This window comes from Panthera onca, chromosome A2, assembly GCF_046562875.1.
Source record: "Panthera onca isolate mPanOnc1 chromosome A2, mPanOnc1 haplotype 2, whole genome shotgun sequence".
NCBI lineage: Eukaryota > Metazoa > Chordata > Mammalia > Carnivora > Felidae > Panthera > Panthera onca.
Genome location: NC_138340.1, coordinates 31,766,314 through 31,791,979, shown reverse-complemented (window position 1 = coordinate 31,791,979; position 25,666 = coordinate 31,766,314). Strand labels below are relative to the sequence as shown.

The window sequence follows — 25,666 nt, the reverse complement described above, 5'->3', positions numbered from 1 at the left end:
CTCATGGACAGCTCGAGCGCTGGGGCCCTTATCCTTGGATTCTAAACCAGGCTTCATACTGCTGTGGTATTAAAGCCCATTAGAGATCACTGAGATAGCTCCATAGTGTAAAAGTACTGAAAGCCGGTGAGCACAAAAATATACATGCACATGTACACAAATACCCACATATACACACATTTATGAACACCTGCACGTTGAGGTCTGTGTAAGTAGATAAGTGAGACAGTGAGCAGGACAATAATGGGAACGGACTCTGCCCTGGTATCTGGGAGAGAACAGGTAGGAACTAAGACCAAAGTGTCCCCGGCTAAAGGAAGGCTGCCCCATTCAGCTCGTCTAGCTAATCAGTGTGCCTTGGGACCTTGAGCTCAGAATGGCCAGATCTTCTGAGGGTTTTTTTCCTTTTCTTTTTTTGTGAAGAGAAGCTGTTGTATGGATGGGGGTTTGGCAAACCACACCCTGCAGCCCAGTTTCGACCGGCACCTGTTTCAAGTTTTATAGGAATAAGCCCCGCCCCCTGCTTGCTCACAGGTGGTCTGTGACGGCTTTCCTGCTCAGGTAGCAGCACTGAGGAGTTGTGACAGAGACTGTATGGCCTTCAGAGCCTAACATCTGTACTGCTGGGCTCTTCACAGTGTCCCTGCCTGCGACGTAGGTCCAACAAAACACAAGTGGGCCGAATTCGGCCTCCATCAGAATTCACCAGAGACACTTCATTGGTCATCCAGTTTCACACTTTCTTCCTCTTGTTGGCCTCAACAGCCGGTGCTGGAGATTAGTTAGACCATCGTTTTTCACAGTTCAATCTGCGTGCAGTTCCTCTGGACCGCCAGGCTCCACTCTTGATTCAGTGGGTCTGGGTAGGTCCCAAGAACCTGCACATTCAGCAAGCTCCCTGGTGAAGCCGATGCTGCCTGCCTAAGATGCTACCTTGGGAAGCAGGGACTTAGAAACACCATGCTTTTGGGAGGGTCCCAAAGCTCCAGCCCTATCGAGTGGGTGACTAAGTTGGCCAGTGCAGAGCAATGAATTCCATAGAACCCCTAGGTCAGATTCACTGAGGCCTTGCACAGCCCACACAGGAACCTTGAGGAGTTTTGTGAATCTTTCTAGCCCTCCAGAACTGTTACATTTCCTCAATTTGAAGAGCATCTTTTGGGATCCGTCCTGGACCAACTCCACAGCCTGCAAAGGGCTTCTAGCTGTGTGCAAAGTATTCAGTATTTCCGATGTCAGCGTTGCCGTCCAGAGGGGCGATAGCCGGCTCACCCTGCATTCATGACAAGCACAGGGATCTTGCCTGTTAGTTCTGGAGTAAGATCTCTCACACCAAGATCAACCCGAACCTCGGGTGGAATGGGAAGAATGGACCCAGCAAGCTAAGTGAGAAAATTTCAGAAGAGCGATGAATAGAAGAAGGAAATAGATTCTGAAACTGGAGGAATAGCTGTTTTGATTTCTCCAAGCCTCCGTTTCCTTATCTAGAACTCCTTTTCCTTATACTGTTGGTATAACCTTGAAGGTTGTCCTGAGGATTCTATCAGAGGTTGTGTATGTAGTAAATGTCACCTGTAAATTTGGCTCGTAAATGTCTCCAGCTCTGTCCCTAGGGCTACGCACTCCTGATAGCAGCTTAGAGATCCCCAAAGACTGGGTGTTTGGAAGGTCTGTGCTAGCACCTGGTGGCTCTGATTTGGCTGTGCCCAAGGATCTCTCCATGACACATTCCTTTTTCTGTTAGTGTGTTTTCTGAGCAGCTGACTCCAGCCACGGGCTGACTCTAAGCTTCTTCTATTCTTGATGTTTCTGGTTGCCAGTAATGTGGCTCACTCTCATCCCAGCTAGCCGAACCCCCTCTGTGTATCTTATTGTTGGCCAGGCTCCTAACAGCCTTTCCTTGCACAGCCTCTCCAGCTGTGCTGAGCTGAACAGTGAAGACCGCCAGCGTCAGCCCCCAGCAGGGCTCTGTGTGTGCCATTTAAGGGACGAGGAATGTGGCTCCTGGCGGGTGAGTCCGGCTGCTGCCTCGAAGAAGGGGTGCTAAATAATTCACCGCAGCAGCCTGCTCTGACATCCACCCGGGCCTGGCCCCTGGCGACCCTGAGGATGCCCCAGCAGGGCTCCCGCTTGCTGCGCAGTGGCATCTAGAGGAGCTGGAAGAATAAACAAGTCAGCATGTAAATCGCCTGGTTGTCCGGATCTCAGTGGCCGGGAAGCGTCAGCCTGGGCAGACCGATGGTGTGTGTGCTGATGGTCCCTCAAACCGGAGGGCTCCAGGCACCCTCGCTATGCAGAGGCTGACTGCTGGTATGTTTACAGTCAGATTCCATAAACATTTTTTTTGTTTTGTTTTGAGAACTTGCTGTGTGCCTGGCGGTTTTACCTGTATTATCTCCTATAATCCATAAAGTCCGTGAGGCAGAGACTGTTAGAAGAGGCTCAGAGAAGGAAAGGGACTTGTCAGAGTTCATACAGCTAACAAGGGCCAGAGTCAGGTTTTGCCCTTGAACACATCCTGCCTGACAGACCCCCTGTTATCCAGAGGTCCCTGGCTACCTGGGAACTTTTCTCTCTCCTCCAGATCCTGGCGCTCTCGGCGGGTTGGACTCCCCCACGTTAGGTCAAACGCTACCAGCTTCTCTATAGGGAAGCTCGTGACGGTGCATAACTGAACGTCTCCCATTGCTCCTTTTGGCTGGACTCTCAGGTTCTGATTCCTGGTTTTGGTAGTCCGCACCTTGTCTTGTCCTGGCTCTCAGCTGAGCAAAATGGTAGCTGGGAGTCAGTGTCGAAAATGGTGGCCTCGTCCCAGGAACTTCCTGCCTGGGGGAAGTGAGGGTCTCGAGGCAGGATTCCCAGGTTCTGCTGCAGGGCCTCATTTAGTCTGAAGGTTGACAAGTGGCAACACAGGCTTGCAGGAGTAGAAAGGTGGACTGGAACAGGAACAAACATTAGCAGGGCTTTTTCTCAGCCCAGGAAGACTTGCTTCTGCAGTTCTGATAGGCCATTTTGCACAAGGCATCACATGATGCCATTGGATGGACCGATCATCCCATGCCCTAAGTAGCAGGCCTGTGATGACTGTTTTACAGATAATAATAATAGCTTCTATAGCTTACTGTGTGTTCCTGCTGCACAAAGTGCTTTGTGAAGATGATTTGAACTCCTACAACAAGAGGTGTTACGGTTATAACCATTGCTCACATCTTTCAGAGAAGGGTTCTCAAGAGCAGAGAGGTTAAGCAACTTGCCCAGTGTCACACAGACGGCAAGAGCCAGAGTCCAGAATCAAACACAGATTTCCTGATTCCAAGTTCAGGGCTAGTTTCATTGTAGCAGGGCTCTCTTTTAAACTAGATGTCCTTTATAGCTGTTTATAGATGCTAAGCAGATTTAAGATGAAAAGGAACACAGGCAGAATCCAGTACAGTGGGTTGAGCGATACGTATACCATATCTGCACTTCTCATTCTTTTTTTTTCCTCCATCAGTCATCTGCCTGATGACATTCACAGGTGTGACAGTTTCCTAGGGCTGTGATCTGCTTCTGAGAAAATTGCAAAAAAATCTGTTACATGGACATAAAGGACTGCGGTTACTCATAATTGTCACAACCGTAAATGGATCATCAGCCCTGGCAGTTTATGATCGACCGTGACATACATAGAATAGGCTGTGGGTCATGGGCACTTCATTCAACCATATTTTCAGAGGGCCTACTGTGTGCTAGGCACTGTTCCAGGTTTTGAGGATAGAGTGCTCAAAGAAACTGCAAAAATCCTGCCTGCCATCCCCTAGAGCTTACTTTCTAGGTCGCCATAGGGAGACAGAGCATATAGCAACATAAACAAATAAAATACATAGTGATTTAAGAGTACTAAGTCCTGGGCATCAACTTCCAAAATGACAGTTTGAGGAACACAGCAGACACTTTAACCAGGGAAATAATCCTTTGATTGTGAAAACTATTTAAAAAAAAAACCAACTATTTAAGGTTTCTGAAAATTGTCCTGAGGGTATGTAGCAAATGCGGAAATACCTATTCAAGAAAATCTACTAAGTCTTGGTAAGAAGAGTGAGTCTGTGGCTTGTGAGCCGTGACCCCCTCACCTCCTCCTGCCCCTTACCCCCATCAAAAATCATCGTGATGCATACTGTGCTCTGGCAGTATGCAGCCAAGAAGATGGGGCACTCTCTCTACCGACCTGTCAGTCCAGGGCTACGATTTCACCCTGGGAAGGGCACCTCAGAGACCCACAACACCCTACACCCTACCAAGAAGCCCTACCTTAGATCAAACAGTGGAGCATTGTGTGCCCCAGGGTGTTGTCAAAAATAATAGAACAGTCAGGTACCAATTAGTGGAGGCTAACAGCTGGGTGTGATGCCAATAGGGACCAGCCAGGCGCTCCGGGAGACTATAGTCATGCCTCTGAGTAGCAACGTCAGAGGCTGCACACTGCGGGGGAGATAGACTTCACTCACCTTGTCTAGTCCGTCACTAAACAAATAAACGACAATAACAGCAGGCTCCAGAAAAGGGAGGAGAGAATCAGTATCCAGAATTGCTATATTATGTGAAATGTTCAGTTTTCAACAAAATACCATGAGTCATACAAAGAAATAGAAAAGTCTGGCACATAGGGAAAAAGCAAGGAAAAGAAACAGCCTGTGAAGGTGTCTAAATGTCAGATTTAGCAGGCAAAGACTCTAAAGCAGCAATTTTAAATGTGTCCAAAAGACTACAGGGAACGATGTCTAAAGAGTGAAAGGAAAACATGATGGCATTGCCTCATCAAATAGAGAATATCAGTAATGCAGAACTGTTTTAAAAAATAATATTGAAAAATGGAAATTTTCGGGCCGTGTTGGTGGCTCAGTCAAGCATCTGACGCTTGGTTTCAGCTTAGGTCATGATCTCACGGTTTGTGGGTTTGAACCCAACATCAGTCTCTGCACTGATGGTGTGGATCCTGCTTGGGATTCTCTCTCTCTCTCTCTCTCTCTCTCTCTCTCTCTTTCTCTCTTTCTCTCTTTCTCTCTTTCTCTCTCTCTCTTTTGTCCCCTCCCCTGCTCACTTTCTCTGTTCCTCTCAAAATAAACTTTTATTTTAAAAAAATTTTTAGTGCTTATTTTTGAGAGTGAGAGAGACAGATCATGAATGGGGAAAGGCAGAGAGAGAGAGGGAGACACAGAATCTAAAGCAGGCTTCAGGCTCTGAGCTGTCAGCACAGAGTCTGATGTGGGGCTTGAACTCATGAACCTGAGATCATAACTTCAGCCGAAGTCGGACACTAAACCGACTGAGGCCACCCAGGTGCCCCAATAAATAAATTTAAAAAAAAAAATTAAAAATGGAAATTTTGGAGTTGAAAAGTATAATAATTGAAATGAAAATTTTACATGAGTGGCCCATTGGTAGATTTTAGCCTAGAGGAAGAAAGAAACTGAAAACTTGAAGGTAGATCAGTAAAGATTATACAATCTGAAGAGTAGGGAGGAAAAAGAAAAATGAAAAGAGCTTTTTAAAAAATAACTTTTCCAGTTTTATTGGGAAACAATTGGCATACGTCATTGCATAAGGTTTAAGGTATGCAGTGTGATGGTTTGATTACCTGAATGGAATGTTTTAGAAATCTGGGATCAGCTAAAGAGAGAAAAAGGAGCAGAAAAAACAATACTTGAAGAAATAATAGTGGCAGACTTCCAAATCTGATGAAAATTATTAGTCTACACATCCAAGAAGCTAATGCAGTCCAAGTAGGTAAGTTTAAAATGATCTACGCTGAGATAACATCACAGTCAGAATATTGAAAGACTAAGAGAAAATCTTTTTTATTTATTTATTTTGAGAGAGAACACATGCATGTGCAAGTGGGGGAGGGGCAGAGAGAGAGAAAGAGAATACCAAGCAGACTCAGCACTGTCTGCACGGAGCCCCATGCGGCACTTGAACTCAGGACCCTGCCGTCATGACCTGAGCCAAAATCAAGAGTCCAACGCTTAACTGACTGAGCCACCCGGGTGCCCCCCGAAGAGAAAATCTTGAGAGCAGCAGGAGAAAACTTTTCAGAAACAAGTGAACCCTCACAGAATTAACAAGATTCTTAAGTCTTGGCAGAGATATGGGTGCTCCCTTTAAATGTTAAACAGAATTACCATATGTCCCAGCAACTCCATTCTTTGATACATCCCCAAGAAAAGTGGAACATGCATCCTCAAAAAAACTTGTACACAAATGCTCATGGCAGCCTTATTGGTAATAATCAAAAAGTGGAAACTGCCCACATTTCCATCAGTTGATGAGTTGGTGAATAAAACGTACTCTGTACAATGGCATATTGCTCATCAGTACAAGTGGATGAAACTCTGGTACAAGCTACTGCATGGATGAACCTTGAAAATACTACTCTAAATGCAAGAAAAAAAGTTACTGAAGACCACTTACTGTATGCTTCCATTTATGTGAAATGCCCAGAATAGGCAAATCTGTAGCCACAAAGAATGTTCCAGTGTCTGTTCGGGGCTGGAATAGTGGGACGAATGGGGAGGGAGTACTCCCGGCTGAGGCATGAAGGGCTGGTGAAAGTGTGTAACAGTTAGATTGTGATCGTGGTGGCATGAGTCTATGAATATACTAAAATCTATCGGATGTATACTTGAAATGGGTGAATGGTGTGATCTGTAAATTATATTTCAGTAAAACTTTTTTAAAGGGTGCCAAGTGCTAAGGGAAAAATAAAGTAGGGTAAAGGTTTGGTAGCATTAGGAAGGTGGGAGGAGGACGTCATGGGATAGGATAGTAAGGCTTCACTGCAGTGACACTTTTAAGATGTGAAAAGGTAGGAGAGGGAGCCATGCTGCTGTCTGCGGGAGGAACCTTTCAGACAGAGGGTAGAGCCATTGCAAAGACCTGGAAACAGGCATGTGCCTGGTGTGTCTGAGGACCCCTGTCCATGTGCCAGCAAGGCAGAGAGTAGCAAGAGTAGTATCAGAGAAGCCGTGGGGGATCCGTCCCAAGGTGCATACTCTGAGAAGAGCAGCATTGATGAAGTTTAAGCAGAAGTGTGACGCGCTCTGTTCATTTTCAGAGAATCACTATGGTGGCAGCTTTGCGAATAGACCACAAAGGGTCCAGGTGGAGGGAAGAGCTGATGGTGGCTTGCGTCTCCATCCAGGAGGGAGATAGCCTGGTTTGGAGCGGGGGCTGGGTATTGGCGGTAGTGGGAAAGTGTTCGGTTCTGCATTTGAAGGTAGAGCCCGCAGGACTAGTCAAGGGTCGAGAAATACTCCGTGAAAGGGGTCAGAGAGTAAATATGTTAGGCTTTTGGGGCCACACAGTCCCTGTCGGAACTACTCCACACGGCTGTCGAAACCTGGATGTGGCCATAGACATGCATAAATAAATAAACATGCTTGTGTTCCAGTAAAACTGCGTTTACAAAAACACGAAGCAGAGCAGATTTGGCCAATGGGATGTGGCGTGCCAACTCCTGGATTCGATGTCAGGGGGAAGAGGAGGAAACAGGTGAAGGATGACTTGAAGGTGTTTGTTCTCATCCATTGGAAAAATGGAGGTGCCATTAACCATGATAGTGAATCTGGCAGGCAGAACAGGTCTGTAGAGGGTATGAAGAACTGATCTCTTGTTAAATTTGAGAAGTCTTTAGACATCCATATGTGAATGCAGGGGGATTCATAAGCCCTGAGTTCGAGAAGAGGCTGGTCTCGAGTGGAATTGAGGACCCTAGAGCAGATCAAGGAAGTGCATGTAGATAGAGGACAGCAAGAGTCCGAGGGCTGAGCCCAGGGATATGCCAGTGTTTCGGTGTCAGGAAGAAGAGGGGGAACCAGCCAAAGAGACTCCGGAAGTACAGCCACAAGGTAGAAGGGAGGCCAGGAGAATGTGACATCATGGAAGCTAAGCTAAGAAAGTGCTTCAGAGAGGGTAAATCTGTCCTTTTCTTTCCCACTCACAGAATCATGTGGGTATGCAAATGAGCAGAGAAGTGTTCTTACAGAAGAAATCCTGAATTCCCTCTGATTTCCAGATAGAATTATCGTCAGACTTTTTATTCATTCAGCAAATATTTAGAAGCTGTCAGGTCACCAGGCACGGTGCTAGATGCTTGGAACAGAACAACATGCCAAAAAAAAAAGGCACAATCCCTGCCCTCAGAGAGCGTGCAGTCTGGTTAGAGAGAGATGTTAATCAAGTAATCATGAACATTAATCAAGGATGGATCATAGTCGCTCGTGATGGATGCAGATCTCTCAAACAGGACAAGAGTTCTAAAGCAAAGGACTTACCTAAGAAAGCAATACTATGAGTTTTCTACAAAAGAATTGAACTAATCTGGAGGTCCAGGGAACCTTCTGTATTTTTCTTTGTTTTTAATAATAAGTGATTCCCAACACACCACATCCTGATTGGGACACACCTGTTTTTTTTTTAATGTTTGTTTACTTTTTGGGGGGGGCAGGGGCAGAGAGAGAGGGGAGGACAGAGGATCTGAAGTGGGCTGCAGGCTCTGAGCTGTCTGTGCAGAGCCCAATGTGGGGCTTGAACTCACGAACCGTGAGATCATGACCTGAGCCGAGATCAAGAATTGGATGTTTAACTGACCGCGCCACCCGGGTGCTTCAAGTTTGCTATTTTCTGAGGTAGAGAGTTTTTCAGCTTTTTTTCTGGGGTATCTTCCATTTTGCCAGCTCTCTCTCCCAAGAGAAGCCTGTAGAAGCTCTCGTGCTTACATTTAGGAAGTGCTGGAAAAACGAAGCATCCCTGTGTGGCTCTTGCTCGTTCTTCTGGTCCTTTCCAAGAGAAAATTCAGGTTGCTACTCAGCTGTTTAATGAAAATGAGTACTTCCAAAAAGCTGCTGTAATAAGTACAGCTTTCTTTTTCTGAAACAAAAGCAATGTTTGCTACCACATCGTGTCAGTTTCACAATATTTGCACGGAAATGTGCAGTGCAAAGCATGTTTAAATCATTGATGCAGCTTTTAATCTTTCTGGGAGGAGGGAGCAAGATCTTTAGCAGTCTTTCATTGTGATTTTGCTCGCCTGTCCACATTTCTCCTTTTAATTAATGTAATTAAAAAAGGATAAGAGGCTGTGGTAGAATTTGGTGCATTAGGTTAGCGGGATCAAGAATAATTAAAATGTCTGAGATGAGGCAGATTCCTAACGTGGCGTAAAAGAGGAAAGGAAGGCCTTTCTTTTGGTTTTAGGGTGTGCCAGATTATTTTTCATGAGATTCAGAAATGCGTCCATGGTCTGAGAAACATTTATGATTGGGAATCTTAAATGGGCAATAAATAAGGGGTGCTGGGGTGGGTCGTTCCTTAAGTTTGTCACAAGCGATTGTACAGTTTATGTTGGCATCTCTCATTCTTGCCCCCTTGTCTGAAAACCAAGTGGGGAGTAACATTAATACTAACTGTATGCTAGATGCTCTTCAGAGTCCTTTATATACTTTAACTCATCTCATTTACCCAAACCCTTGGTAGATGGATGTCTCCATTTTACAGATGGAACACCTGAGGCTTAGAAAAGATGAGTGGCTGTTATTACTGCATCATGCAGCGAGGAGGTTACAGAGGCACATTGGAATTTAGGTCTTTCTGTTGCAAGAGGCAGATTTTTTATTGTTAGTCCTAATTGGAAAAGTGGTTAGGAACTATCGAGGAGAATCTCTTTGGGGCATTTCTTTCTTAGGCAGGCATCTCCACCTTTGTGGGTGCCTTGTTGATCTTTACCTGCCCTTGGTGGGCACTGCATGTATCTTTACCTGCATTATAGACGCCTCCCAAGTTTATTATCTGTGTGGTTATGTGGGCTGGCTGCTATTGCTTGAGAGTTCATACAAATCCTGAATGTGGTTTTTGTTGTTTCTTTTTGGAGCAAAACTGATGCATCTTTGATCTCTAGTATTCATTTAGAACTATCATCTTTTTTTTGGTATTAAATATCCCTTTATTTTAAGACATTATGGCTTTAGTATAGCATGCTAATGGATTTACATGGCGAAAATAAAAATGGACAGCTGTGGTCCATGGTAACAGGGTTCCCCGTGATCTCTTCTTGCCTCTTCTTCCCGGGGCCTGTACTTCGCAGCCCCTCTGCAGTCGGTTGAGGTCATGTGACAAGTTCATCAATAGAAGTGGCATCATTTGCCTCCAGGCTAAAGCACCTACATGCACCCCCGGCTCTCTCTTCTCCTGTTGCTGTAACCTGGATATTAAAGGTGTTGAAGGGGCGCCTGGGTGGCTCGGTCGGTTGGGCGTCCGACTTCGGCTCAGGTCATGATCTCACGGTCCGTGAGTTCGAGCCCCGCGTTGGGCTCTGTGCTGACCGCTCGGAGCCTGGAGCCTGTTTCAGATTCTGTGTCTCCCTCTCTCTCTGCCCCTCCCCTGTTCATGTTCTGTCTCTCTCTGTCTCAAAAAAATAAATAAACGTTAAAAAAAAATAAAATAAAAATAAAGGTGTTGAAGCCACAGAAACACAAGGAGGAAGCAGACTAGATCCCTGAGTCACTGCTTCGAATGGAGGTACCTGGAGCTCGCCTGCACCTCCAGCTGACTTTGCATGAATGAGGACTCAATCTTTAATGTGACACCACTGAGATTACAACTGTGTGTTTACTGCATCCCAGTCCAGCCCCTGCTAATAAAAGACTTGTCAGCCTCCCCTCCCCCTCTCTAGAAAATTTACTAGATTTTGAAATTTGGGGATTTTTTGCAACTATATAAAAACTATACATATGTATATATATTTATCCCTCCCCATATATATATATACATATATACATATATACATATACATATATATATGTATATATATATACATGTGTATATATATATATATGTATGTATATATATATGTATATATGTATATATATGTATATGTATATATATATGTATATATATATGTATATATAAGGTTTTCAAGAATGTGCTTTATATAATATAAAGTGTGTGTGTAGGATATATTAGATATTATCCACGTAATTTTAAAATGAATTACGTATAGTTTATATTTTATAATTACGTGGATAATATCTAATATATTCTACACACATACTTTTTTTTTTTAATAAAATAAACTAAACTGAACACATGACCTTTGTTAGATGCGTGGTTTGAAACACGGGTAATCTCCCTTACAGTAATGAGGATTTCACAGTAACAGGGCCAGGAGGTGCTTAATCTAAACCAGAGAGGACTGGTGCTCTTTCTTTTTTGAAAGTGCTTCTGAGACCAAGAAGCTTCCATTGCTCTGGGTGACCCATGCCAGTTCTTACCATGTCAGTGGTCAAAAGTCTTCCTTGAGTCCAGATGAAATTTGTTTTTAGTTCATTTAAAGTTCCCGTTCTAGGGGGCGCCTGGGTGGCTCAGTCTGTTAAGCCTCTGACTTTGGCTCAGGTCATGGTCTCATGGTTCCTGGGTTCCAGCCTCACATCAGGCTCTGTGCTGACAGCTCGGAGCCTGGAGCCTGCTTCGAATTCTGTGTCTCCCTCTCTGTCTGCCCCTGCCCCGCTTGTGTTGTCTCTCTCTCTCCTTTCTTTCAAAAATGCACATTAAAGAAACTTTTTTTAAGTCCCCATTCCATCTTATTTTACCCCTCTAGCAGTGGAGACAGACGGTTGTCACCATGACTGTCATCCGCAGAGCCTTTCATCTAGGGGGCCACAGTCCTCACTGCCTCACAGTCCTCATGTACCCTTCTCTTCTAGAAGCCGCCCAGCAGTGATTCGCTCACCCTTCCCTGCAGTGCTCTAGCAAGATGTTGACAGTTGCTGGCCGGAATGCAAAGCCGATCTGACTTCCCTTAATGTGGGGAGCGCCCTCTTGGTCAGCCCTCGCCAGCATACCTTTGGTGCTTTTCCCCTGTCTTGTTTCCTTGCAGACAAATCTTGAATTCTGCATTGATGCTAACACTGGTCTCTCATGTTTGTGTTCCACCTGCCTGCAATACCCTTTCCAGCAGCTCAAATTTGACCTTGACAATTAGAGTAGACTTTTCCTTTATGGCTTCTGGATTTTGTGTCATGCTGTGTAAGGCCTCCCCCCACCCACCTGCCCCCAATATAAAAATGTTTTCCTGTTCCAAAAGAAAAAAAAAGATTTTTTTGACCTTCAACCTAACTCAAATCCTACTTTCCCTGACTTCTGATCATGTCAGCCGCAATTAATCTAGTCTTCTGTGCCTCTCTCCTTATATGCAGTATGCAGTTTCAGCCACTTTATGTAAATAGCTTAGTTTCTATCCAAACAGAAAGTTCTGAAGGTCAGCACTTGTGTCCTTGTCTCCACAAGAGTGTCCTAAATTTCACAGATCCCAGTAGATACTATACTGAATGTCTCATATGTATTGCCTGTTTTCCCTGCCACCCCCTACCAAGAGGTTTGCTGTTGTGAATGTGAAATTTCACTCTGTTTTTGTAAAAACCACTGTGAGTTTTGTCCCAGTTTGCCAGGTCTCTGACATTTCCAAGAAGTTGTGGTCTCACTTTGTCTAGTACCTAACAGTGTATTTTCTTTTATTTTTCATTTTTTTAGTTTATTTATTTTGGGAGAGAGGGGCAGAGCAAGAGCAAGGACAAGCCCAGGGAGGGTCAGAGAGAGAGAGAGAGAGAGAGAGAGAGAGAGAACCCCAAAGAGGCTCTGAGCTGTCACAATGCAGAGCCTGATGTGGGGGCTCGAGCTCAGCAACTGTGAGATCATGACCTGAGCCAAAACCAAGAGTCTGATGCCTAACTGACTACACGACCCAGGCACCCTACTAATAGTATATTTTCTAAAAATTCTGAGTAGCGGGGTGCCTGGGTGGCTCAGTCGGTTAAGCGGCCGACTTCGGCTCAGGTCATGATCTCGCGGTCTGTGAGTTCGAGCCCCACGTCGGGCTCTGTGCTGACAGCTCGGAGCCTGGAGCCTGCTTCGGATTCTGTGTCTCCCTTTCTCTGCCCCTCCCCTGCTCATGCTCTGTCTCTCTCTGTCTTTAAAAAATAAATAAATGTTAAGAGAAAATTAAAAAAAATAAAAATAAAAATTCTGAGTAGAATGGTGTCCAGGATGAATATCACGGTCATGAAGAATTACTGATCTGTAGGCTTTATCATTTCAGCAATCTGTACAGGATGATGCATAGCTGTCCAGATTCCCCATCACTAAGCTGTGCTCACAGAGCACATGCTGTCACAAGGACTTCAGCATGCTTTTGCACCGTCCCCCTCCTGACTGCCTTTAGACCTTTGAGAACCCAGCACGTGCCCTCCCCTGACATGCATCACCCTTGCTCTAATTGCTTGCTTAATTGTCTTCCCCTCTCATTCCTAAGCTTTTTTTAAGGCAGGGTTCACGTCTGTCTTGGTCACCGTGATGTCCCTGAGGCCTCACACAGTGACTAATAGTAGGAGCTCATTTAATGAGTGAATGGGTACCTGAGTGATGGATGAAGTGTCTTTGCTTGCCAGAAATATAGCTGTCTTGCCGTGTTGTGCAGCTTCAGAGGAGGAGGCCCCCAGTGCCTCTTGGTCATTTTTGCTGCTTTCTTCCCTAGTTTCATAGTGCTTGCAAATATTTGTGTTGTTTCACGTGGGAAGAGCATGTCAGCAGCTCACCCACGTTGGGTGAAACTTTGAGTTCTACCCTAGGAGTAGGGAGGATGTTGCAGTCTCCATCAACCCGGTTGCTCCCATATTTTGAACCTTGCCTGGTCAGGTAACTAATTAATACCGAAGTTAACAGCAAAAACATCATTACGTCCCCTACCAAGAGCTCACGTTTACGGAATGTTGGCTGTGTGCTAGGCTCAGTGCTAAATGCTTCCTACTGAGGATTATTTGATTCTCTAAACAGCTCTGCAAAGGTAGGCACTATTACTCTCCCTCCTCTGTACCTGAAAACGTATGGCCCCTCATCCTGCAGTCAGCTAATATCAGAGCCAGGGCCCATCCCCAGGCCATAGCTTCCCTCCCCCATGTTATTTTGTGAACTCTTGTAAAGTTGGAAGTCACGTGCCAGCCTGCCTCTTCATTGCTTTCCTGCCAGTCACTTGTGAACTGCTTCTCAGCATTCTCATTTGATAGTAAGTACATCAAAGAGTAGTGGGCTCGCCTTCAGATGAAGAAACTGGGACACGGGCATAGAAAGTTGAAGTGACTTCTCTATGGCCACACCAGGGTAGGATGCCTCATTGCCATTGGTGGCCCCCAGTTGTTGTATTTGCTGATCCTGAAGTATCCTGAAGGATACTGAGGTCTAGGGGAACCATCCGCTTCCCCACATGCCCTGAGCTCTGCACGATGGAGACCGAACGCAGAGTGTTGCTCATTGGTTTGTACTCTGTTTCTCTTAGTGAAAAGTTACACCAGTCCCGTGATTTTCACCATGAAAGGTCTTCTCTGAACCGGAGAGAGGCATTCTGAAAGAAGTTATTAAGCATTATTAATACAATTACATATAACAAAAGACATAATTTAAACTTCCCCACATCTGACAAAGAAATTCATTTGAAGCTTCAGGAACTCCAGCTGGAAGGGCAGAGCTCATCAGAGTGGGTTCTTCAGTCCGGGGAGTATGGGCAAGGAACCGTGCTGGCTGCTTTGTCCTCGGGGACGCTTCTGTGCATGATGGACTACACCTGTCTCCTAGCTTCCCCAGTCCCCCCTATCCCCCTCACGCACCACCTAAGGAACCCGCAGCACTCCCTTGATCTCAGGCACAGGGTCGGCATATTGGCTTGCCCTTGGCTCTCCCCTGGCCCAGCATACTGCCTAGGCAGCATTGAAAGAACAATTGATTTTAAACAGTAAAAGATGACCATGGAAATACTCCAAGGATAGAAACAATGACCATCCTAGTGGAAAGAAGGCCTTGGTGATTTTTTTTTTTTACTTCATCCAAAATGTCAGAAAGAACTGTTATTTAGTGAGTGTGATATCATGTCAATCCTCACTATGGTTGCATTCAATATTTTTACTTTATTGCCTCAGACTCTGAGCTAGGAGAGAGCAAATACTGTGTCTGTACTTAGTCCTCAGAACAGTGCATGGCACAGAGCAGGTGTTCAGAACATACTAAATGAAGGGTTGGTACACGTGAGGAAACTGAACACCCCTAAGAGTTAAGCTACTAGTCCAGGGTCCCATCACTTGCATAAATTAAAGCTGGGATTCAGACCCAGGACTTCCCAGCCCTGTTGAGTTCTTTCTTCATGATTCCTTGGATGGGCCCCTGTTGGTGCAGCAGATGGGGAGTTAGAGATCCAATTAGAGACCCAAAGGTCTGGTCGGAGATCCGGAAAATGTGAGTTCTAGCCTGTCCTTGCTGAAGTCCCATTGTGACTATGGAAAAAAACCCTTCTCTACTCAAAGCCTCAGTTTCAGAATCTGTAAAATGGAAGAATGGAAGCAGTGCTCTCTAAGGGTCTCGGGGTCCTCAAATGCCCCTGGGCTGATTTATGCTTTCTCGTCTCTTCTACTCAGGAGGAGCTAGGGTCAGGGGTTAAGGGAGGGAATGACTCATTCATCACCCAGGCACCTGAGGAAGGTAGTCTTGTGTTTTATTTCAGACGTGCACAAAAATTCAAGGAGGACCTAGTCTCCAGCCAGCAAACACCCAGAAATGAAAGTTAAAAAGAGAAAAGTAGAGGCATTTGAAGACTCGACACAGTTTTGGGGGAGGAAAAGACGAGCTAGGATTCCACTCCTGGGTTGGTGCATAATATAATCTGAAACAGGCGCTCAGGTTGATAACTGCCCAGATTTGATCCCCAGCACATAAGAGCACAGCCTTTAAAAAAGAAAAAAAAAAAAAGGCGTGTATCTTTAAAGCCTCTCTTCTTACCGGTGTTATTTTTGTATTCCTTCAGAGGTTACAGAGCTAGGGCCTTTGCATCCCGAGAAGGCTTTCTTCCCTTCTCCCTGGCTCAGGGATTATTGATTTGGAAGGCAAGGCTAATTTACATGTAAATAAATCTCGGTGCTGGGCAGCGGGACGGGACGTCCAGATGCCGTGACTGACTTGCTGACGTCACGGCTTCATTAGCATGCGGAGGATGTGGGCACTGCAACAGCGACTTCTCCGGCACCACCAGCCTCTCCAGCGACAGTTATTATTATTAGTATTTTTTTTTTTTTTTTTTTTTTTTTTGGCCGAGCTGCACATTTCCTGGTTCAGTGTCTTGGGCTCTGCGACCAGCTGACTAGTCGCCCTGAGTCTGGCTCGGGATCAGTTGGTGACGCTGAAGCTGGGGTCTGTGACTTCCTGCAGATTGAGAAGCTGGGTTCTCTGGAAGGCAGTCGGATCCAGAGGAAGGGTAGAAGTCACACTTTTTTTCCCCCCTCGCCTGGTGGGTGCCCAGCAGGGTCTCCATCCAGCAGTGCTGTTTTCCATGAGCAGCTCTGGCTGGAGCCTGCTTCTGCTGTCGGGAAGGGTCTAGATTTTGAGGAGGGTTTCCAGAAGAAGATGCTTTGGCTGCCTGCGGTCCTGCTTGCGTTCTTAGAAGCCAGACCCGGGGAGAAAGTGAACTGTGGCAACTGACAAGCTCAGAGGGTCTGGTTGAAGCTTCTCCCAAGACTGAGCATTTTATCCTCCCTGGAGATAGGTAAGAAATTTGTTCTGATTCACATATTAGACAACTGTGTATTTTCTAGGGAGGATGAGAAGGCTGGATGTAAATGCTTTGCATTAGGAGAGGTTATCACAGCTCCATTATCTTGGTCAAGTGACATTTTTAGTGGTCCTCTTGCACCTTTTACCTTTTCTATGCTGATTAGAAAGCTCAATTGCAAAGTGACATGTCACAGCTGTAGGGAGTCTTGAAGAAACGCTTCAGTCGTAGTGCTTTAGAAGCAGCCGTTCTGTAAAGGAAGTGCAGTTATCTTTGCAAAATAATAATAAAAGGGGAGAGGGTTTAAAAACCAAACACCTGGTAGTGTTCATCCCCAGTAGTCATTTCTGCTCAGGGTGTCAGAAACCATTACAGCCTCTGGGGAATGAGGAGTTAGCTGAGACTTCCAGGTGAAGAAATGGTGCTTGGTTAATTCGGGTTTAATTTTAGCCAGTGCTTTCATATTAGAGATGGTGACAGAGCTCCCAAATACGACTGCACAGCCGGGCTGAAACACATGACTCACTGTGTTCTCTCCATTGGGTTTTTAGAGGAGTGCTCATACTTAGTGCTCCCCACTCTTGGTTTCCCAAAAACCAATCATAGCATTACTAATCTGCCATGAAGGTCTTGCGATGAAATCCAGATCTTTAATCCCATTACTCATTGTTGTGTGGTCCTAGAATATGCTGGGGTCTGACGGGCCTTTTATGAACCATAAATAATCTGGGCTGGGCCAAATCACACCAGGGTAAGTGATCTGCACCAGCTGCGATGCCATCCGCCGGTCCAAGCGTGGCTCTTGTATAATTTAGGCACATATATTATTTCCCCGGCAAGAGAGTTCTGCTTCCAGGCGGTGCATCCATGACCACAGTCAGGGGAGGGCCCCAGTGTGCCGTGAAAATGTCGGCATGGACTGCCGTGGACCAAAGCCTCAGCTTGCAAGGCTGCAATTTGCTTTGCTTGAACGTCTCTTCCCAGAGAGTGTTGTAAACCATCTCAGTGAGACTTAAACTAAATGAAGCAGCCTGGCCTCCTTGCTGGAGGCCGAATTGGCAACTCTGATCCTGCTCCCCAGAAGGTTTATTGGCTGCTGATGGCTTTCACAGATGGGTCAGGATGAGTGTCCTCATGGGCTCCAGAGTAAGTCACAACTTTGACAGAATTGCCATGTTTTGGAAATTTGGATTTGATGGCTCCTCATGTGCTTGTAAAGGTTTTGCCTTTCCATCAAATGCTCCTTCCCCTCAGAAATTCTTTTTTTTTTAATTAAAACATGTAGGCTCCCTTGGGCATTTTGGCCTATAAATAGTCATGGGGCCGCCAAAATTAATAAAATAGCATTGTTTGGAATGGCAGGTTTGTGAAGGTTCACCATACAGTGGAGGGGAATAAATAGAAATGGAGGAAGGAAGATACATTGATGGAAGCCTAAAGAATGAGAAAGGAGCTTAGGGGTTAGGCAGGACGGCATAATGTTGACCGAGGACTCAGACTCTGGATTCAGACAGCACCCAAGATACTTAGCGCTCTCTCTCTGAGGAGTGATTCCTGGCTGTATAACGGGGAGAGCGCTAGAACCTATAGGTGGTGTGGCAGGTATACGGATTTACTGAGACGACAGAAAAAGCACCCAGCACGGTGCTCGCCACGTGGCAAATGTTCAGTAAACGTTAGCCATTACTGCCGCCACTGTTGCCTTTTTATCCTTATTATTATAAGCATCGTTGCTAAAAACAAAACGGTCCACTGGAAAGGCAATATGTTTCCACCCATTTGTCTTCAAAGGGGTGTTGCTAGCAGAAAAGGTGTCCTCTCGAGTTCCTGTAATGTCCACCTCCGTTCCCACTCAAGGAAACTTTCCACCCTACTGATGGTAATTGACAGAATAAGGGGTGCCATCCAGGGCTGCCGGATTTTGCGGAACTCAAAGTGGCCGGATGGTACAATGAAAATCATTTAGCACTAGCTGGTGCTCAGGCATGCTTAAAGAAGGTCTCCTGTTTGGGCAGCTGACAAGTCACATGCAGAAAGCTGTGGGATCCAAATTGGAATTGACGTATTTCTGGATTTCTGTGCGCGTTTCTCTTCAGTTCCAACTTTGCCTGTGAGAGGCGGTCCTTTTCTTTCTTCTTTTCAGTGCAGACACTTCGCTTTTTTTTTTTTTTTCCATCTTGAGAGGCCTTTGGCTATGGGCTTCAGCTGCTGGTTGGGTCCTCAGAAGTTCCAGGGCTGAATATATCTCACCATATGGGTGTCTCCAGTGTGGAGGTGTGCCGTGAGGGGAAAGGAATAGGCCATCCTGCCCTTGTCTGGTCTCCGCGGACACAATAGGTCTCTTCCAGACTTGTGAGTGTAGTCGCACAGTTTGACAGCTGTTTCTAGCCTCTCTTCTGAACATCTTTTAAATTTATGTTAAATGGAGCTCCAGTGTGGGGGTTTGAAAGACAAATGGAGAATGATTAAAGGAGCCAGAGGAATCTCAGGAGACTCAGAATTGGAAGCTGGTCACTCTTGGTTTCTTTTGTTTTTTTAGTCAAGTTGCATTTGCAGAGAGAATTCTATTTATGTCTTGATAACAGCCCATTTCCCTTACATCTCCTGATGGTGTGTGTGGTGTTGAGAGCATTGCCTGACCACTCTGAACTTTGGTTTCCTCATGTAAAAATAGGAAATCAATTCTCCTGAGCTCACTGGCTGTGAAATGGTGGCTGTGGTGTCCTTGCCCAATTCTTGGTACCTACTAGGTGTTGGGACTTTATTTCTTGCTGGTACCAGTAACATTCATATTTCCCACTAAATCCAAACCTGGGAGCGGCAAGAGGTAGTAGCTTACGTGCTCATTTGATTGAGGAAACTGAAGGCCACAGAGGGAAAACACCTTACCTTAAACGACACAGCAGTGACAAATGTTGGTGCCTAGTATAATGCTGCTTCTACACACATCAGTTCCGAAGGGTCTGAGTTGGAGTGGAGCTTTTCAGCACCCCACTGCACTGCCAGGTGCGGATTAGCAGAAATGGCTGTCTTCAGAAGCCTGAAGACATGGTCTTCTCTCCCCTCGGTTGTTTTCGAACACACGCCAGCGACAATGTTCTGTCCCTCAGACGGAATTGTGGCTTTCGTTTGGCCGAGGACTTTTCTTTTGTGTCTGAAGGCCCTTCAAAAATCATTCCCTCTTCCCTCTCTCCCTGATGGTTTTATTTAAAACATCAGCCAGGTCCTGGTGACCGTGAACTGTCACAAACTAAGAAGCTTTGGGGCTAGGCCCTGGGAAAGCGTTTGCCTCACTCATGTTCATGACTGGCACTTGTCGCTTTGCTCTTGTCCCAACCTGTAAAGATTTTTAATGAAATGTTCATGTTTTTATAATTGTGTGTGCGTGTGTGTGTGTGTGTGTTTGAATGATGCAGGAGAGAAAATGTTGGATAAGATCACACTGAGTTTCCAACAAGGTAAGCCCTCACTGCAGACTTGGTCAGTTGAGTTTGGAGACTTGGTTTTCTTTTTTCTTGGGCCTGTTGTTTGAGCAGCTCTTTGTTCCGAGTCTGAAGCCTGGGGCTTGCTCATTTTGTTATTTCCCTGGGGACAAGGCAGAGGGAGAAAGAAGCAAGGAAAGGGGTGGGGGGGGGGTGGCTAGAGGAATGGTTAGGAGGAGGGGAGGAGGGAAGCAGCCAGAATGCAGAAGCAGCTGAGAGAATATCAGAGCGGTCTCCAATCCACCATAAAAGTGTAAAGCTGAAGGTTCCCCGTGGGTGAAGTTGCAACTCAAAGGCAGGAGCCTCTGTTCTCCTTCAGCTAGAAATTCCTCTCCCCATCTGTCCTATAGAATTCATAGTGCAGCCATTTTAAATCCTCAAGCCCTACTGGTGGCTAAGCACAGCATGTGTTTTCCACCAAAGCACCACGGACCATTCTGAAAAATGCATTATTTAAAAAGAGCACGTTTTCAGGTACAACATGAACCTGCCTTTCCATGGCGGGTATAGATGGTAAACTTCCAGCACATGTGTGGCTGTAAAGTCTTGTCAAAATCAAGTTGGTTGAGACTTGATTGATTGAGACTTTTATGAGGAGATATGACCCTGGAGGGGGCACAGAATCCGGAAACATCACTAGTTGGAAGTGGGGGCCTCAAGGAAGTCAGGGCTGGCCTCGTGTGGGGAAGTGTTACCAGAGTCGTGCTCGCTCAGAACAGCAGAGTGAACCCGTAGGAGGAAAGAAAAATAGCGATTTCTGGTATCCCCCTTCTTGCTGGTCCTAGATTTGAGCTCCTGTATGTAAAGCATCCCGAGGCACCGGAGGGATTGCAGGCATCATTTACTCCTTGGAATATGGCACAGGGTTGGAGCCCAGCTTGGTACCTTTGACAGTATGGCACTCTCTGTGCCTCATGATGGATGTCTGACTTGAGTAGCCTCCATATCGCTCACTCCAGGAGCGTCCCTGGCCCCAGAGTGCCCACCCCTTCTGGGCTTCGTAAAATCAAACCTTACAAATGTGATCCGGCCCCATCCAGGGTTAAAAGTAACTAGGGCAGGAATTCTTAGCATTTCATTTCAACTGGGCAGGATGCCATTTTTCCAACTCTTTTCTTGGCATCCATTCATCACTTGTGAGTCCTCAGAGATGCTTGTTCAGGAAAGTTCCAGAACTCAGCTGAGAAACAACCATACTTTCTGTGGTCACAGGGTCAGATAGGTTTTCAGAGTAGCCGTTAGCGTACGTGTAAGAATGTTTTGGGTGTCTGTGTATCTGTCTCTAGTCTGTGTGTTAGCGTTTATGTGAATATGTAGAAAAAGCAATAACTGTCATAGATAGAGCACCTACTGTGGACTAGCTGACATATAAGATGCTTTACATACCTTGCCTTATTAATTCTTGCAGCAATTATGCAGCTAGATATTATTAGCTCTGTTTCCTAGAAAAGAAACCAAGACTCCTAGAAGTTAAGTAACTTGCCCAAGGTTACACAGACAGTAAAGAGTAAAATTGGGATTCAAACCCAAGATAATCATCGTCCAAAGCCTAAGTAACATCCATTATTTTGGGACCTGCTTACACTTCCTGCCATAATATACGCTGCACGTGTTTTTTCTTTGTCTTCTAGATCACTTCTGTGGATCCCTCATTTGAGAAACATTTCATTATTTAGCTCTCAAATTAAAATCCTTTCAGTTAATCTTATGATAAGATGAGAAGCAACCATGAAGAGACTAAAACAGAACACCATTTTGAATGTGGCTTTTAGAATAGAAGGGAGGTTGGTTGGAAAGTCAGTTAAGACATACTGAGATGAGGAGTAAAAGCTAAAGGCCAGTGGAAGCAGCCCTTTGTTGGACCAGAGGCAGCGTGGGAAATTCTGCTGTGCTGAAATTGTAGGCAAACATGGGCAAACCCAGTTGGAGTGTAGACAGGGGCCAACCTTGTTAGCTTTTGATCCCCAGTTGCAGGCACATCAGGTTCTAACTAGAATATATGTGTTTCCCTTTCTGAGCTTCCGTTCTTTCATCCCTAAAAGGGAGGTCCTAAATCAAATAATCTATAAGTTCTCTTCCAGCACTGACCTTGATGAGTGTGAACTTTCCGAACGAAACTCCACCTCGTCGGTGGAGGCATGTGATTTGCACCGTCGGTTGCTCTGGCACAGAGAACTTGAAGGTCAGGTTTTATATCAGGACCTGGCCCTCTGGACTGTGGATATGTGCTGCAAGATGAGAAGCGGCGGCCCTCCAGAGAGTGACCTGGAGCTTCCTGGAGGCACATCTGATCTTTGGAGGCCTCACGCTAGTGAAGCGGGTCCGCATGATCCTGCCCTGTGTTGGGGCTGCTCATTCACTCCTAGAAGTCCTCCAGGGCTGTCACCTACGCAGGCATCCTGCAGAGTGCCAGACAGTGAGGTTGCTCCGGCTGAATGTGTATGCATCTTGGGGCGTTGCTAAAATTCAGACTCAGCATTGTTTTCCCTAAAGGATTTTCTTTTCATTTTAAATTTATTTATTTAATCAATTACCTACTTAATTACTTAATTAAACCTGCATGCGAGCATGTAGAATCCCCAGCAGGCTCTGTGTTGTCAGCGCAGAGCCCGACGCGGGGCTCGATCTCACAAACTGTGAGATCGTGACCTGAGCTGAAATCGAGAGTCAGATGTTTAACCGGCTGAGCCACCCAGGCGCTCCCAGAGTCAGGATTTTTAAATTGTTATCTTTTAATGTTCTTTGATTTTTGAGAGACAGAGACAGCATGAGCAGGGGTGGGGCAGAGAGAGAGAGAGAGAGAGGGAGACGGAGACACAGAATCCAAAGCAGGCTCCAGGCTCTGAGCTGTCAGCGCAGAGCCCGATGCGAGGCTCGAACTCACAAGCTGCCAGATCATGACCTGAGCTGAAGTCGGACGCTCAACCTACTGACACCCCCCAGAGTCAGGATTTTTAACACGGTTCCTGGTGATGCCAATGGTGTGCCTTCTTATCCATTTTTATAACAGAGTGTTCCACAGGAAAGAAAATTGACCCCAATTCAGAAATTGTGGGTTCTTTCTAAATTTGTTTTTAATGTTTGTTTTTGAGAGAGAGAAGGAGAGCATGAGTGGGGGAGGGGCACAGAGAGAGGGAGACGCAAGAATCTGAAGCAGGCTCCAGGTGTTGAGCTGTCAGCACAGAGCCCGACGTGGGGCTCGAACCCATGAGCCATGAGATCATGACCTGAGCCGAAGTCAGACACTTGACCAACTGAGCCACACAGGCACCCCCAGAAATCCCAGGTTCTAATCCTAATTATATCATTCCTTATTTGAGTACACCTCAAAGAAATCACTTAGCTCCTCTAGAGATTCTCCTACAGAGTCATAAAAATAACTAATAACATTTCATGACTACTTATTGTGTGCCAAGCATTGTGCTCACAATTGTATGTGCTGTATCTTATTTAATACTCATGATAATACTCTGTTATCATCTGTATTCTACAGAAGCTAAGCACAGAGAGGTCACATAACTTGTCCAAGGTCCACGGCTAGTAGATGGTCAAGCTGGGATTTGCATTTATACCATCTGACTCTGGAACTTTGGCAACTTGTAGGGATGTGAAAGATATTGGAACTTACTTGTGTGTGCGCGTGTGTGTGTGTGTACACAAACATACCATAGAAACAAATACACTTAATGATTAAATATATTAAATGTGTTTATTAAATTTATTAGATGTATTTATTTCTCTGGTATGCCCATTTAAATAGTCAGGGCACCTGAAATTATAAGAAGTCAGTGAGGTGTTTTCCAGATGAGGTTGTATTTGTCTTAAGTAAAAAAAAATGTTCCAGTTTATATGAATTAAAGTCAAATGCTTTGTGAAGTTTTGAAAAGCATATGTGTTTGCACTGTTGTCTTGGGTAGTTCAACTAGCCCCCTCTTATTACCTAAGAGGGGTATTCAGAGAAAGCAAGGTTCTGGTTTCCTGAGGTTTTGGTTTTTTGGAATTAAATCCAAGTTGGTGTTCAGTCTTATTTTAGGACAATATACCCAATCGCCTTTCTGCCTTAATAGGAAGAGCAGGGTTACCCATTTGAGGGTTCCTTGTGATTTAAGACATGGCAGGCGTGCAAACTATGATCCTGAACATGAATTCCAGGGAATTTGTTCTTCCAGTGGAAGTCATAAGAGATTGATTGTGAGCTTTCTCTGGCTATGATATCTGTCACCTCACTGGACACCAGGCTTTGATCTGGCAGGATAAGCAGACGTCTGCTTTCTTCCCTCACTCCTCCTTGTTATTCCCCCCAGAAGCTTCTATTTGATGGATAGAGGAAATCTTCTTCAGTGGGGAAAGTTATTTGAATGTGTTTTCATGTTTGAACTCCATTCTCAGAAGCATCCTGACCGTAGAATTCGTGTGGCAAATCCCTGGTACGTGTATCACCAGGCCCGGCTCCCTGTGCATTACAGACCCCACTGATGAAATACTTCGCTCTCCTTGTCACCCCCCAGCAAAACCTCAGAGTCTTTCTCAACACAGCACACCAGGCAGCCTGTGCCCATCCCTTGGAGTTGGCCCAAGAGATTTAACCTACCCTCAACGTCTACCCTTTTGGAAGTTTGTATTAGTTGAATTGTCCGTGAATTGAAGCTTTAACAGGGTTTTTTTTCTTGTTTCCCTGGGATACATGCATCCTGTTGTTCTGATTAATTTGGTGAGGCTTCTTCAGGTTCCTGTCACTTCCCATCGCCCGAGGTGTGCGGTCTTTATCCAGCTTTCCGGCTGTGATGCTCCCGGGGGAAGACCCACTTAACAATGAACTGTTTTCCATAGATGTCCACTAGACAGTTGAGCCACTGGTTAGGTGGTCAGTGCATCTGGAATGGCTGCTTTTGGCCCAGCCACTGCCCGGCCCTGCGTTCCAGCCCTTCCCTGATAGCTTATCCGTCACGGTTCAGGAGTTCAATTACGGTTGAAGTCTACTCCTTGCATTTGAGTTTATCGTCTCAGAAGTCACCTGGAAAGCCTGTCTGGCCTCGATGCTTGCCACCAACTGGAACAGTGAGCCCCCACCCGCCCCTCATGCTTTCTGTGCTGCTTGGGCCCCTCTGAAACACCTGCCTCATTAGGAAGTGGTGTGAAAATGCAAAGCATTCACATATTCCTCTCCTGGTGAAGGAGCTCAGGTTCCTGCTCGAATGGCTTCTGAAAGGAGAATAGGTGGAAAGCAGCTTAAGTGCTGGGCTTAACTGATCAGACTAGCTTCAACCTGCCTTCCCTGCACTTTGTCGTCTCATTTCAGGGGCCTGACCTGCTGCCTAAACACCACCACGGTTTGCCCTTGCAGGCTTAAACGTTGTTTTAAATGCTGCACCATTGACTTGCTAAGGTTCAGCTTCCTGAGTGGTAACTATGATATCATTTGCTCTTTTTTTTTTTTTTTTTAAAGAGAGTGAGAAGTAGAACATCTGCAAGATACAAGGCACTGTCTCTGGCCCTATGGGGAATATCAGAGAAGTTCTTTTACGCTTGACCAGGTGTTTTTAACTTGGAATCCACGAGCACCAAA

At 45.6% G+C, this 25,666-nt stretch overlaps 1 protein-coding gene across 4 annotated transcripts in view; it reads left to right on the top strand.

Annotated features, from left to right (window-relative positions):
- Positions 1 to 25,666, top strand: part of PRICKLE2 (prickle planar cell polarity protein 2) — a 322,190-nt gene that overhangs the window by 191,918 nt on the left and 104,606 nt on the right. Inside the window, exon 1 of one of the 4 annotated variants that reach the window (XM_060631515.3) lies at positions 16,146 to 16,612. The exons of the other annotated variants lie outside the window; for them this stretch is intronic. The gene's annotated coding sequence lies outside the window, so the exon portion shown is untranslated. Of the gene's footprint in view, positions 1 to 16,145; positions 16,613 to 25,666 lie in introns of those variants that run through there. 4 annotated transcript variants of the gene reach the window in all.